Below are 15,015 nucleotides of genomic sequence, written 5' to 3'. Positions count from 1 at the left end.
GAGAAGCTGTTGTCACCTGTCATTTACTTACCTCCAATGAACTTTCATTTTTTCCTTGCTGATGACTTCCTTTCCTTGTCCCGCTCTCCTTACTATAAAAGCCCTCCATGTTGTGTAACCCCCTTGGAGTATCCCTCTACTTGCCAGATGAGATGCTGCCCAATTCATGAATCACTTAATAAAGCCAATTAGATCTTCAAATTTAGTCAGTTGAATTTTGTTTTTTAACAGTAATAAAGGATAAGCACAAGTTATCCAAGGGCAAAATGTTTCAGGGAAGAGTGTTCCAGCCAGGGGGTGGATACCACATCTTCAAAGGCCCAGGAGTTAGAGGGAGCTGTGTAGTTCAGGGACTGAAGGGCACCCAGTTTTTTTTCAGGTATAATTTGTAAGCACAGTGGGCAGTGAGAGATGAAGTCAAAGAGGGATTAAGGAGCTCTATCATGAGGAGTCTTATCAACTTTGATAAGGAACTTGGACTTAAGAGTAGTACTTGGAAACTGAATAGATAATGAATTCTAGGACAAGCTGAGTTTGAGTTATCTGGATCATCCAGGCAAAGACATTCAATAAGTATTTGTCTTCAGACATATTATACTCATTTTCTGAATAAATAATTGAAATTAGTACATTGTGGTAAACTGGCCTAATTTTTAGTTTTTCCAGTATTTTCTTCATATTTTTACCTTAGTTTCATTGTACTGGTCAACAGTTCTATTATATTTGTATTTTTTTTCCAACAGAAAATGGTTTCTCTCTCACTCACATTACAGATCAGGTGGCTTTCCTTGGCTCTTCTCCTCAAATTATGCCTCAAGGTCTGAGCTGCTTCTGTCCTACAACTCCACCATGAAGGAGGTCTTTGCTTCCAGCTGCACAGATGTGAGAGGGATACCATGAAGGACACATACCAATTCTTAACTGCCTCAGACACTAGGAGCTAGACATCCTTTAAAAATTTTTTTAATTATAGTAAAAATAACATAAAATTTACCATCTTAACTATTTTTAAGTGTGTAGTTCAGTGATATATTATTAAACATATTCATAAATATTAAATATTTAATTTTAAATTTAAATATTAAATATATTCATAACGTTGTACAACCATTACCACCACCAATCCCCATAACTCTTTTCATCTTGTGAAACTGAAATTCTGTATCCATTAAACAATAACTTCCATTCTCTCCTCCCCCCAGCCCATGGCAACTACCATTCTATAATTTGTCTGTCTCTATAATTTTGACTACTCTAAGTATCTAATATAAGTGGAATCATATAGTATATATATGTTTTGACTGGCTTATTTCCCTCAGCATAATGTTCTCAAGGTTCATCCATGTTTTAGTCTATGTCAGAATTTCCTTCCTTTTTCAGGCCAAATAATATTCTATTATATGTATATACCACATTTTGCTTATCTATCCATCTGTCGATGGATACTTTGGTTGCTTCCGCCTGTGGGCTATTGTGAATAATGTGCTATGAACATGGGTGTGCAAATACTCTTTGCACTCTGCTTTTAATTCTTTTGGATATATACCCAGAGGTAGCATTGCTAGATCATATGGTAATTCTATTTTTAATTTTTTGAGGAACCACTATATTGTTTTCCATAGCAACTGTCCCATTTTATATTCCTACTGATAGTGCACAAGGGTTCCAATTTCTCCACATCCTCACCAACACTTGTTACTTTCTGTGGTTTTGATAGTAGCCATCCTAATGGGTGTGAGGTGATATCTTATTGCAGTTTGGATTTGCATTTCCCAAGTGATTAGTGATGGTGAGCTTCTTTCCATGTGCTTGTAGCCTGTTTATATATCTTCTTTGGAGAAATGTCTGTTCAAGTCCTCTTCCTATTTTTAAATCAGGTTACTTGTTTTGTTGTTGAGTTGTAGGAGTTCTTTACATATTCTGGATATTACCTCCTCATCAGATATATGATTTACAAATATTTCTCCCATTCTGTAGGTTGCCTTTTCACTCTGTTTATTGTGTTGTTTGATGCATAAGTTTTTAATTTTAATGTTTAATTTGGTTTTCCTTTGGTTGGCTGTACTTTGGTTGTCCTATCCAAGAAATCATTGCTGAATCCAGTGTCGTGAAGCTTTTTTATATTCACATCAAAAAAACCCATTTTCGGTTATATGTGGATCTTCCATGTTCAGAGATTCCACAGAGCTTTTCTTGCCTCAAATCATTGTTATCCTATTCCCATGTGCTTCATAAACAAGACTCCAAGTTTTGTGACTATCCAGGTATAGGTGTATTTTGTCCCCCCTCCTCCACTCTGTGAGAGATCATCTTCCTTACTTGCTTACTTCCTTACTTGTAATTTGTTCTAAATTCATTCATTTCCTTTGGCTACTTTTCTGTGAATTATCAACCTGGCCAATTATCTTATTAGGTTAGGTGTTTTTTTGTTCTTAAAAAATCATATATTAGTCTACTTAGGCTGCCATAACAAATACCACAGACTCTCTGACTTAACAGAAATTTATTTTCTCACAGTTCTGGAGACTGGATTCCAGGATCAAGCTGCCATCGAGGTTGGTTTCTTATGAGGCCTCTACTTGGCTTGCAGACGGTGACTTCTTGTTCTTTCCTCCGTGTCCTTTTTTCTGTGTGCGTGCAGACAGAGGGAGGTGTCTTGTGTTTCTTCATCTTCTTATAAAGACACCAGTCCTATCAGATTAGGGCCCCATCCTTATGACCTCATTTAACCTTAATTACCTCCTTAAAGGCCCTATTTCCAAATACTGTCACACTGGATGTTAGAGCTTCAAAATACAAATTTTGGGGGAAAAAAGTTCAGCCCACAACACACAGTGTGTGGCTATTTGACTGCTGTATTGTTATAAAAAGAGGCTCTGAGTAAGTACTAAGAAGGTACAAAGAAGTAGATACTCAGATATTTAAAAATCTTGAGTGATTGCCTGTGATGAAAAGCCCCTCCCATTTGAGTTTTCCTGTAGGAAGAATGTCACTAAGTACACGTTCTGTGTCAGTGCTAATTTGTGGTAAGTGATGGAAAGGAAGGATTCAAGTGCTGAGATGAAGGAGCATGGCTCAGCTAAATAAAAATTAAAAGAACCCAAATATCCTATTTCTATTTTTTTTCTGCCTTCAAGTCTATGGCAGAACTTTTTCCCGGTCTCCTTTCCATATTCCTTGAGGATTCTTTATCTCACACCTTGCTCAGCTCACCTCTCACTCTCTGATATTTGAGTTGTCATTTTGACTATCCCTCTTGTCAATCCTGCACACACACAATAAACTGTAGTTATCCTGAGTCTACCACATCTACCATTTTGGCTCTCCTTACTTCTCCCTCTCTTCCTGTTTTCCATTCTCCAGCTGAGGTACATAGGGATCAGTCAGCACAGATCCCTATATTTCCTAGGAAATGTCTATTTCCTATAGTTTTTACTTTTGCATGTAACGATAATTCTCCAGGATTAAAGGACAGATGATATCGACAACTTGTGTTTATTTCAGAATTGGAGGCCAGGACTAAAGAAATATTTATATTTAAACCAGAAAATTTCTGAAGAAATGGAAACACAAGAAATGGTTACAGCAGGATCTAAGCTTAGTGAAAGCTGGGAAGATGAGGTGAAATTATGCAGAATTGAGGGAAGTGTGAATTTGAAACAGTCTCATTATGAGAAGACTGGTTTCAGGCCAATGACAGTTATCCAGGAAGAAATCTTTAGAAGAGAGAAAAGGCGAGAATGTAACAAGTCAGAGGAAATTTAGAATCTATGCTCAGACTCTGTATCATTTCAAGAGTTTCCTGCAAAAGAGATGTCCCAGCAATGATACACATGATCAAGGCTTCAAACAGAATCCACATAACAGTGACTTTCAAGGAACACAGATACTGGAAAAAACATGTACTGAATCTCCAAGAGTCTTCAATGCAGCACAGCTCTTAACGAAAGGCAGCACGTTCAAAATAGAGGGAAGCTTTATGAATGTAGTAAATGTAGGCAAGCCTTCAGAGGGAGTACTGACCCCATCAGACATCAGAGGTATCATAGTGGAGAGAAACTCGTGAGTGTAATGATTGTGGAAAAGCCTTCATTCAGATCTCTAACCTTATTAAGCACCAGAGAATTCATACTGGAGAGAAACCTTATGAATGTAGTGATTGTGGGAAATCTTTTAGTGAGCACTCCATCCTTATCGAACATCATAGAATTCACACTGGAGAGAAACCTTACGTGTGTAATGAATGTGGGAAAGCCTTTGTCCAGAGCTCAAATCTTAGCATCAGCGAATCCACAATGGGGAAAAACCATGTGTGTGTAATGAATGTGGGCAGGCTTTTAGGCAAAGCACCAATCTTATTCAACATCAGAGAACCCAAAATGGAGAGAAACCCTATGAGTGTAGTGAATGTGGGACAGCCTTTAGACAGAGTTCACAGCTCAGTCAACATCAGAGAACACAGGATATTCAACTGACAGTAGATAACAGAAGGAAGCTCTATTTATATAATGAATGTGGTAGAGCCTTTAACCAAAATGCTCATCTTATACAACATTGTAGAATTCATACTGGTGAGAAACCCTATGAGTGTAATGAATGTGGGAAAGCTTTTAGTGCACACACAACTCTTATTCAGTACCACAGACTTCACACAGGAGAGAAACCCTATGAATGTAATGAACGTGGAAAAGCATTTAGGCAGAGGATCCAACTTACTGAACACAAGAGAATTCACTCTGCAGAGAAACCTTATGAATGCAGCGAATGTGGAAAAGCCTTTAATCATAGTTCCAATCTTATAAACATCAGAGAATTCACATGAAAAAATTACCTTAAGTAGGACTTTACCTCCAAATCTTATGAGATATATTGTCCCTGTGGCTCAAATACTATTTTCACAGTTGTAATTTAGTGTCTTTGACCATGACACTAATGGGTCAGAATGCCAAAGAAATATTATGAAATCTTTAATTAAATGGCTTTATGAACATGATTACAGAGGAGCATGATTACAGGAGGAGCAAAGACCAGCCAGGTGGCCATCAGACAAATTATACTCTGGCTTTGTAGCTCCATTTCATCACTGAGCAGCCTGGTGAGTCTGAGGGAATCCTGCTTATAACTATTGATCTTTGTGCTAGAGAACCAGTATTCAAACTATCAGCAAATCCTATCAGCTCTATCTTCAAAATATCCAAATCTGAGCATTTCTCTTCATCTTCATCGTCCAAGATACTATTATCTCTCATCTCACTATTGCAATAGCCTAACTGGTTTCCTTGCTTCCACTCTTTTTTTTTTGTGAGGAAGACTGGCCCTGGGCTAACATCCGTGCCCATTTTCCTCTACTTTATATGGGATGCCGCCACAGCATGGTGTGATAAGCAGTGCGTTGGTCCACGCCTGGGATCCGAAGCTGCGAACCCCGGGCTGCGGAAGCAGAGTGTGCGAACTTAACCGCTATGCCACTGGGCCGGCCCCTCCTTGCTTCCACTCTGGCTTCCTAAAGTCTAATTATGCAGCAGTTCAGAGTCATTATTTAAAAACATAACATCTTGGGGGCAGCCCGGTGGTGTAGCGGTTAAGTTCATGTGTTCTGCTTCAGCGGCCCAGGGTTTGCTGGTTCGGATCCTGGGCGCGGACCTACTTACCGTTCATCAAGCCATGCTGAGGCGGCATCCCACATAGAAGAGCGACAACTCTACAACTATGATATACAACTATGTATTGGGGCTTTGGGGACAAAAAGGAAAGAAAAAGAGGAAGATTGGCAACAGATGTTAGCTCAGGGCCAATCTTCCTCAAAAAAAAAAAAAACCATCTTGCCATTGCCCCACTCATAATTCTCCAATGCCCCCTCACACCTGTCCCACCCATGTTCTTCAGGATAAAATACAGATTCTTTACCAAAGTCTCACATGATCTGGCTCCTGATTCATCTCCTACCTTTCTGACATCATCTCCTACCATTCTTCCCCTCAGTCTCCCTAAATGTTGCAAGCATGCTCATATCTCAGGGTCTTTGCATTTGATATTACCTCTCCCTGCAGTTTTCCTAGATGTTTGCAAGACTTGCTCCCTCTTTTAAACTCCCTGCTCAAATATTACCTTAGTAAGGCCTTTCATGGCTACCTTATCTAAAATATACCTCCATTACTTTCCATTCCCTATGTTGTTTTATTTCTCTTTAAAACACTCATCACTACCTGACACTTACTTGTTTATTGTCTGTCTCCCTTACTAAAAATCAGCTCCATGAAACCTTGCAGTTTGTACTGCAAGTGTCTAGAACAGAGCCTGGCAAAATAGGCACTCAGTAAATATTTGTTTACTGAATGACTAGATATTCATAAAGAAGCACGTAAAGGGGAAGGAGAAGAAAATAGTACAATTAAAGTGGCTACTTAATACCATATTTAATTGGATCAAAGATGCAGCTGATTGTATATCATTTTATGTACTGCGAAGAGAAAAAAAATTGCCAATTATGACATTGCTTTCTTTCTTTTTTTTAAATATTATTTATTTATTTTTTCCCCCAAAGCCCCAGTAGATAGTTGTATGTCATAGCTGCACATCCTTCTAGTTGCTGTATGTGGGATGCGGTCTCAGCATGGCCGGAGAAGCGATGCGTCAGTGCGCGCCCGGGATCCGAACCCGGGCCGCTAGCAGCGGAGCGAGCGCACTTAACCGCTAAGCCACGGGGCCGGCCCTGACATTGCTTTCTTAACACTTAAAACGTTTATGTTATACTTACTTAAAGAGTTTTTAGACTTTTTAAGACATGAATTTTTACCATTTATTACTCTTACATATATAAAAAGGAAAACCTAAGCAAAATAAAATTGTTAAAGTATTCCTGGAACTTATTCACACTGAGTCCAACTTTCCTGAATCATTTTTCAGTTCAGAATTTTAAACATCCACATAATATCCTCTGTACCATCAAGAGTGTTGGTGATGTAGCTTGTCTTAAGAGATTGCTGCACTATGTAGTAGGGTGTTTTTCAAGCTGCAGATATTTTTCTTTTCCAGTTTTAGGTGTTGATGCTTTAAAAATGTTACTGGAAAGTATCAGTGACACGTTTTCAGACAATAAGCAGGACTGATTTTCCTTCCTCAAGTGGTCCTTAAATGGTTTACTAAAACATTGAGGGGTTACAGTGATTTGGGCATATTGCTGGAATAACAACCAACTTCACGCATGTGCAGGCGATAACAACTATACCATGACTGCCTCCTGACCAACAGTGATTGTAAGACTCTATCAATTTAAAGAAGTGTTCCAATATCAGAGACGTTAAAATATGAAAAAATTTATGTCTCAGAATGATGAGAGATGGTAAATATCCAGAAAAATAGAGTGTTAGATTTCTGAATCAATCAGATGAAGAAAGGTGGGTTCTGAGCACTAGCCAACAGAAGGATCATTTCTGTCTTGGTACATATGAGAAGGGGAAGCAGATATAGGTTTAGAAGGGAAAAGAAAAGGATTTATATAGTAATTTAAGGTTTTGTTTAATAATAATAAAAAACCCTCATCTGCTCTCCCAAACGGCTTTCTTGACATCCAATGAAAAAGAAAAAGACACCACCATGATTTAAAACCTTGGAATTATCTTCAAACTATTCAGAAATGTTTATTGAACACATATTAATGTTATAAAGCAGATGCTGCTGCCTGCTGTCGGAGATAGTATTCTTGAACAATATCCCAAGATGCAATGATTCTATGCGGCATAGAAAAGTCAGAGAAATTAAGGGGTACATAAGTCCTAGGATTGAGAATAAAATATTTGACATGAAAAATCGTGTTGGAATAAAAGAAATCCACATTGGGAAGAGTGCAGTAACATGTTGCAATAGTGATAACTGGTGTCCCTACACCCACCCTTATACTGCTACTGTGCAATACAGTGAGCCTGCTCCTTCACTCTTGCAGGATCTTCTTGCTACCTCAGAGTGCCTGATGCATCCCTGAGCCAATACTTGTGTATCTGCCTTTCCTTTAATAAACTACTCATAATGTGATAAATTTGCAATGCTACTACTATTCATTTCTCTGTGCTTCTTGCTTGAAAAATATACTCATCCTTCAAGATCCAACTGTGGCTCTTCTGCAAAACTGTAAAGGCTGTGGTGTCCTTTGTCAATTACAATTGAATACTTTTCTCAATCTTTCTTTCCATCTTTCATTCAGTAAGTATCAGTAACCTACCATATGTCAAGCATTGTGTTAGTCACTATGCTAGAGGAGGGAAGAAGAAAGATGGGATATCTCTTTTTTTTTATTGTGAAATTTTTGTTGTACATTATTGTTTATCAGTCACCATATAAGTGCATCCCTCTACCCCTTGTGCCCACCCCCCAGCCCCTGGTAACCACCAAACAGTTCTATCTGTCCGTGTGTTGGTTTATCTTCCACATATGAGTCAAATCATGCACTGTTTGTCTTTCTCTTTCTGGCTTATTTCACTTAACATAATACCCTCCAGGTCCATCCATCTTGTTGTAAATGGGATGATTTTGTCTTTTTGTATGGCTGAGTAGTAGTCCATTGTATATATATACAACATCTTCTTTATCCAATCATTAGTCGAAGGACACTTGGGCTGCTTCCATGTCTTGGCTATAGTGAATAATGCTGCGATGAACATAGCGGTGCATAAGCCTCTTTGGATTGTTGATTTCAGGTTTGTTGGGTAGATACCCAATAGTGGGATAGCTGGATCATAAGGTATTTCTATTTTTAATTTTTTGAGGAATCTCCATACTATTTTCCATAGAGGCTGGACTAGTTTGCATTCCCACCAGCAGTGGACTAGGGTTCCCATTTCTCCACAGCCTCTCCAGCATTTGTTGCTTTTTGTCTTGGTGATTATAGCCATTCTATCGGGTGTAAGATGATATCTTAGTGTGGTTTTGATTTGCATTTCCCTGATGATTAGTGATGTTGAGCATCTTTTCATGAGTCTATTGGCCATCTGTATATCTTCTTTGGAGAAGTGTCTGTTCATTTCCTCTGCCCATTTTTTGATTGGGTTGTTTGTTTTTTTGTTATTCAGTTGTGTGAGTTCTTTATATATTATGGAGATTAATCCCTTGTCAGATATATGGCTTGCAAATATTTTTTCCCAGCTGGTGGGATACCTCTTTTATTCTGCGTAGAATCTATTGGGGGAAAAGACACGTAAAGCTATAGAAAATTATTTAAATTATAAATATGATAAGGTCTTTGAAGAAGGAGTGCAATATGATAGGGAGCCCAGTTCAGTGGATTCGTTACAGAATAACTTCTATGGGCTAACTACAACATATTACAAGCAGCTTAGTCCAGTTCTCATTAGCTTTCCTGTGTGGTTTCATAGAATTCAGCAATCTTTAATTCACTTTATTGAAATATATATACAAAAAATTGCAAAAATCATAAACATACACAGCTCAATTTTAAATAAATGAGTGATAATGTAACCACTATCTGCATCAAAATGCAGAACATGTAAGTACCCCAAAGCCTCCTTTGTGCACAACTCCCGGTTATTACCTTTGAAATAGGTAAGGGGAGGAGTAAGGGTACTACACAAAGTTATAAGTATCAATGTAAGAACTAGAATAGAAATAAAATCCTTGCTAAATATCAGAGACTCAACAATAAAAAGGATTTAAAGGAAAAAACCCAGAAATTGGGCCGGCCCCGTGGCTTAGCGGTTAAGTGCACGTGCTCCACTACTGGTGGCCTGGGTTCGGATCCCAGGCGCGCACCGACGCACTGCTTCCCTGGCCATGCTGAGGCCACGTCCCACATACAGCAACTAGAAGGATGTGCAGCTATGACATACAACTATCTACCGGGGCTTTGGGGAAAAAAAAGAAAAAAGAGGAGGATTGGCAATAGATGTTAGCTCAGAGCCGGTCTTCCTCAGCAAAAAGAGGAGGAGTAGCATAGATGTTAGCTCAGGGCCGATCTTCCTCACACACACACACAAAAAGACAAAAAAAAACAAAACAAAACAAAAAAACAAAAGCAACCCAGAAATATATAATAATCAAAACATAAAATAATACGACAGAAGTAAGACCAAAGATAACTCATCAGTTAATGAGATTAATTTACCTATTTAAAAAAAAGTTTCAGATTGGATCACAAAATAAAGTCCAACTCCTAAAATACAGTGATTCAGAAAGGTTAAAGATAAAAGAATGAGCAAAAGTATAACAGGGAAATCTAAACAAAAAGCAGGGTAATGGTCTTAACATCATACAAGGTGGAATTCAGGTCAAAAAGCATTAAGTGATAAAAAAAGGTTTACAACGATAAAGGCTATGACTCAGCGCAAATCTCACGGTTATGAGTATCTATGCACCAAGTAACACGGAGTTGCGCTTGTGGTGGGTTGTTACAGTCCACAAGCTGGCCTCCTGGCATCCATGCCTTTGTGCAGTCCCCTCCCACACTGACTATGGGCTTGTCCATGTGTGTTTCTCTGGCCAGTGTGACATCAACAATGTAACTTAAGCAGAGCCTTGATAAGCACTTAAACATTGGAGTTTGCCATCTTGGAACCCAGAGACTATGTAAAGAAATTCAGGCTGCCCTGCTGGAGAGGCCTTGTGGAAAAGAAACAAGACACCATGACACCCCAGCTTTCAGCCCCAGATAGTCACTAGCTTTGTGAGTGAGGCTCAGTCCTTAGGCCGCTTATTTTTTTAGCAACACTCACTCTCTGGGTGATCTTAATCCAGTTTCCCCCTCACCCAAGTTTTATTTATTTTTTAATAATTTTAACAGATTTATTTTTTAGAGCAGTTTTAGATTCACAGCAAAACTGAGTGGAAAGTACAGAGTTCTAATATACTCCCTCTCCCCACACACCCACAGCCTCTGCCAGTATCAACATCCCACACCAAAATGGTTCATTTGTTACAATTGAAGAACCAACACTGACACATCATTATCATCCAAAGTCCATACTTTTCATTAGGGCTCACTCTTGGCGTTGTACATTCTGTAGGTTTTGACAAATGTATAATGACATGTATCCACCATTAAAGTATCATACAGAAAAGTTTCACTGCCCTAAAAATCCCGTGGTCCACCTATTCATTCATGGCCTCAAAGCCCTGGCAACCAGTGATCTTTTTACCATCTCCACACTTTTGCCTTTTCCAGATGTCATATAGTTGGAATTATACAGTATATAGCCTTTTCAGACTGGCTTCTTTCCCTTAGCAATCTACATTTAAGTTTCTTCTATGTCTTTTCATGACTTGAGAGCTCATTTCTTTCTATCATTGAATAATATTTTGTTGTCTGGATGTACCAAAGTTTGTTTATCCATGTATTGAAGGACAGCATGGTTGCTTCTAAGTTTTGGCAATTATGAATAAAGATGCTCTAAATATTCGTGTGCAGGTTTTTGTGTGGACATAAGTTTTTAACTCATTTCAGTGAATACCAAGGAACGTGATTGCTGGATCATATGGTAAGAGTATGTTTAGTTTTGTAAGAAACTGCCAAACTGTCTTCCCAAGTGGCTGTACCATTTGGCATCCCCATCAGCAATGAAAGAGTTCTTGTTGCTCCACATCCTCATCAGCATTTGGTGTTGTCAGTGTTTCAGATTTCAGCCATTCTAATAGGAGTGTAGTGATATCTCATTGTTGTTTGAATTTGCAGTTCCCTAATGACATTTGATGTGGAGCATCTTTTCATACGCTTATTTGCCATCTGTATATCTTTTTGGTGAGAGATTTATTTATACCTTTTGCCCATTTTTAAAATTAGATTGTTTTTTTATTGTTGAGTTTTAAGAGTTCTTTGTATATTTTGGACACCAGTCTTGTCAGATAAGTGTTTTGCAAATACAGTCATGGGCTGCATAACGACGTTTCAGTCAACAATGGACTGCATATACAATGGTGGTCCCATAAGATTAGTACCATATAGCCCAGGTGTGTAGTAGGCTATACCATCTAGGTTTGTGTAAGTACACTCTATGATATTCACACAATGACGAAATCGCCTAACAACGCATTCTCAGAATGTATCCCCATCGTTGAGCAATGCATGACTGTATTTTCTTCCAGTCTGTAGCTTGTCTTTTCAGTCTCTTAACTGTCTTTCACAGAGCAGATGTCTTTTTATTTCAGTGAAGTTCAGCCTATCAACGTTTTTTCATGGATTATACTTTTGGTTTTATATGTAAGAACTCATCACTAAACCCAGCGTCACTTAGATTTTCTCCTACATTATTCCCTATGAGTTTTATAGTTACACCTTTTACATTTAGGTCTACGATCTGATTTAATTTTTGTGAAATGCATAATATCTATTTAGATTCTTTTTTTGCATATGGATGTCCACTTGTTCCAACACCAATTGTTGAAAAGACTATCTTTTCTCCATTGAAGTGCATTTGCTTTGTTGTCAAAGATCAGTTGCCTGTTATTTGTAGGAGTCTGTTTTTGGGTTCTCTGTTCTGTTCCACTGACCTATTTGTTATTCTTTCACCAATACCACACTGCCTTGATTAGTGTAGTTTTATAGTAAGTCTTGAAGGTGGGCATTGTCACTCCTCCAATTTAGTTCTTCTACTTCAATATTGGATTGGCCCTTCTGAGTCTTTTGCCTTTTGATTACACTTTAAAATCAGTTTATCGATATACACAAAATAATTTGATGGCATTTTGATTTTGGATTGTGTTGAATCCTATAGATCAAGTTGGGAAGAACTGATATCTTGAACACATTAAGTCTTCCTATCAAGGTACATGGATATCTTTTGATTTATTTAGCTCTTTGATTTTTTTCATTAGAGTTTTGTAGTTTTCCTCATACAGATCTTCTACATAGTTAGATTTATACCTAAATATTTCTACGTTGTTGGTAGTAATGTAAATAGTATTGTTTGTAATTTCAAATTTCAATTGTTGGGGGGCGGCCCCGTGGCGCAAGCAGTTAAGCGCGCACACTCCGCTGCGGCCGCCCGGGGTTCGCCAGTTCGGATCCCGGGCACGCACCAATGCACCGCTTGTTAAGCCATGCTTTGGCGGCATCCCATATAAAGTAGAGGAAGATGGGCACGGATGTTAGCCCAGGGCCAGTCTTCCTTAGCAAAAAAAGAGGATTGGCAGATGTTAGCACAGGGCTGATCTTCCCTACAAAAAAAAAAAATTCCAATTGTTAACTTCTAGTATATTTTAAAAAATTGAATTTTGTATATTAACCTTGTATTCTGCAAACTTGTTATAATCACGTATTAGTTCCAGGAGGTTTTTTGTGTGCATGGATTCTTCAGGATTTTCTGTGAAGAGAAGTCATCAGTGAACTGAGTTTTATTTCCTCCATCCCAATCTGTATAGCTTTTATTTCCTTTTAAGGTTTTAAAGCATTAGCTAGTACTTCCAGTATACAAATCATCCCTGCCAGGCCCTGAATTCAGAGTGCCTCTGCCCTGCCCAGCCTGTGCCTCATTAACTACCCCATCTCCTCTCATCCCCTCACCACATCCCTGTGGGTCACAAGCAAATCTGTCACCAGCGTGGGTGAAGGTGACACCCCAGGCTCTCCCAGAGGGTCTGAAGGTCTAGAAGCATCTAAACCTTCAGTCCAGAGACAAGGACGGACTTGGACATCATACAGGTTTGGCACCACCCCCGTGCACAGCACTGGGCTGGGCCAGCTTAGGGAGAGTCTCCAACTCAGGCCACCCTCCTGGCCCAGGTTCCTCCTATCCCTTGTGAAAAGGAGCGAAAACAATGGTTTCTGGTCTGTCCTGTACTGAAATCTGACTCTGCTCCTTAACAGCTGCAGCCCTGGGGCAAGTCCCTTCCTGTCTCTGAGTCTCACACCTCCTCCCAGGATTCTGGCCCACAATTCAGAGGATATGACTGAACCTAAAGGGTGTGAGAAATTATCCGCAAAGTGCTATGTGGAGGTGAGTGGAAATTCTTCACATCCAGTCTATTGAATTGCCCTGTTTTTTCCTCTTGCCACAATGTTTTCCCAGCAGTTTAATGGTTAAAGAATGTGGCCTGGAGATAGAGTTGGTGGGTTGGATCCCAGCTCTACTATTAAGAGCAGTGAGACTTGGCAATAACAGAACACTATGTTCCCACCATCTTTAATACGTGAACAGTAATACTCTTTTTTGGGTTACTGTGAGGGTTAAATGAATACACACAAAAATCACCAGGGCTGTAGAAGTCACAGAGTGGCCACGCTCAGGTGCAGACAGGAGAGGTGGTCTGAGAGACTGACCACAAGGGTGCCCCAGGAGGCTTCAAGGTCCTGGGCACAATCAGCTTGTTGATATGGTGCTAGTTTCAGAGGGCGTTCAGGATGTGAATAGTCATCGTGCTGGGCCAGCCCCGTGGCTTAGCGGTTAAGTGCACGCGCTCCGCTACTGGCAGCCTAGGTTTGAATCCTGGGCGCGCACCGACACACCGCTTCTCCAGCCATGCTGAGGCCGCGTCCCACATACAGCAACTAGAAGGATGTGCAGCTATGACATACAACTATCTACTGGGGCTTTGGGGAAGAAAAAAAGAAGGAAGATTGGCAATAGATGTTAGCTCAGAGCCAGTCTTCCTCAGCAAAAGGAGGAGGATTAGCATGGATGTTAGCTCAGGGCTGATCTTCCTCACACACACACACAAAATATTCATCGTGCTGTATGCTGGAGGTATTCTCAATTCTGATATTTTATTTATAGAAGTATTATACTTCTACAAAGATGGTTTAAAAATGTGTACCTGGTAAAATCCTTTGGAGATCCTCAGACCAGACCTGGGTGGGTGGGGCCCAAGCCTTTATCTCCGAGAGAAAAGAGGAAACCAGCTAATACACGGACAGAGTTGCAGTAAAGAGAAAAAAGCAATTTGGTAATATATAGACACATCTGCATTTATATATAACTTATATACAGTTGTTCCTCTGTATCCACAGGGGATTGGTTCCAGGAACCACCCCATGGATACCAACATCTGCAGATGCTCAAGTCTCTTATATAAAAT

General features: G+C 39.4%; 1 protein-coding gene across 2 annotated transcripts in view; it reads right to left on the bottom strand.

The window, feature by feature from the left end:
* LOC101400940 (zinc finger protein 184-like) overlaps positions 1 to 15,015 on the bottom strand; it is a 67,467-nt gene that overhangs the window by 29,184 nt on the left and 23,268 nt on the right. The gene's annotated exons all lie outside the window — the stretch shown is intronic.

The sequence above is a fragment of the Ceratotherium simum genome, chromosome 23 (assembly GCF_057802395.1).
Source record: "Ceratotherium simum simum isolate JZ-2026a chromosome 23, ASM5780239v1, whole genome shotgun sequence".
In the NCBI taxonomy this organism is placed as follows: domain Eukaryota; kingdom Metazoa; phylum Chordata; class Mammalia; order Perissodactyla; family Rhinocerotidae; genus Ceratotherium; species Ceratotherium simum.
This window is presented reverse-complemented; position numbering and strand designations above follow the sequence as displayed.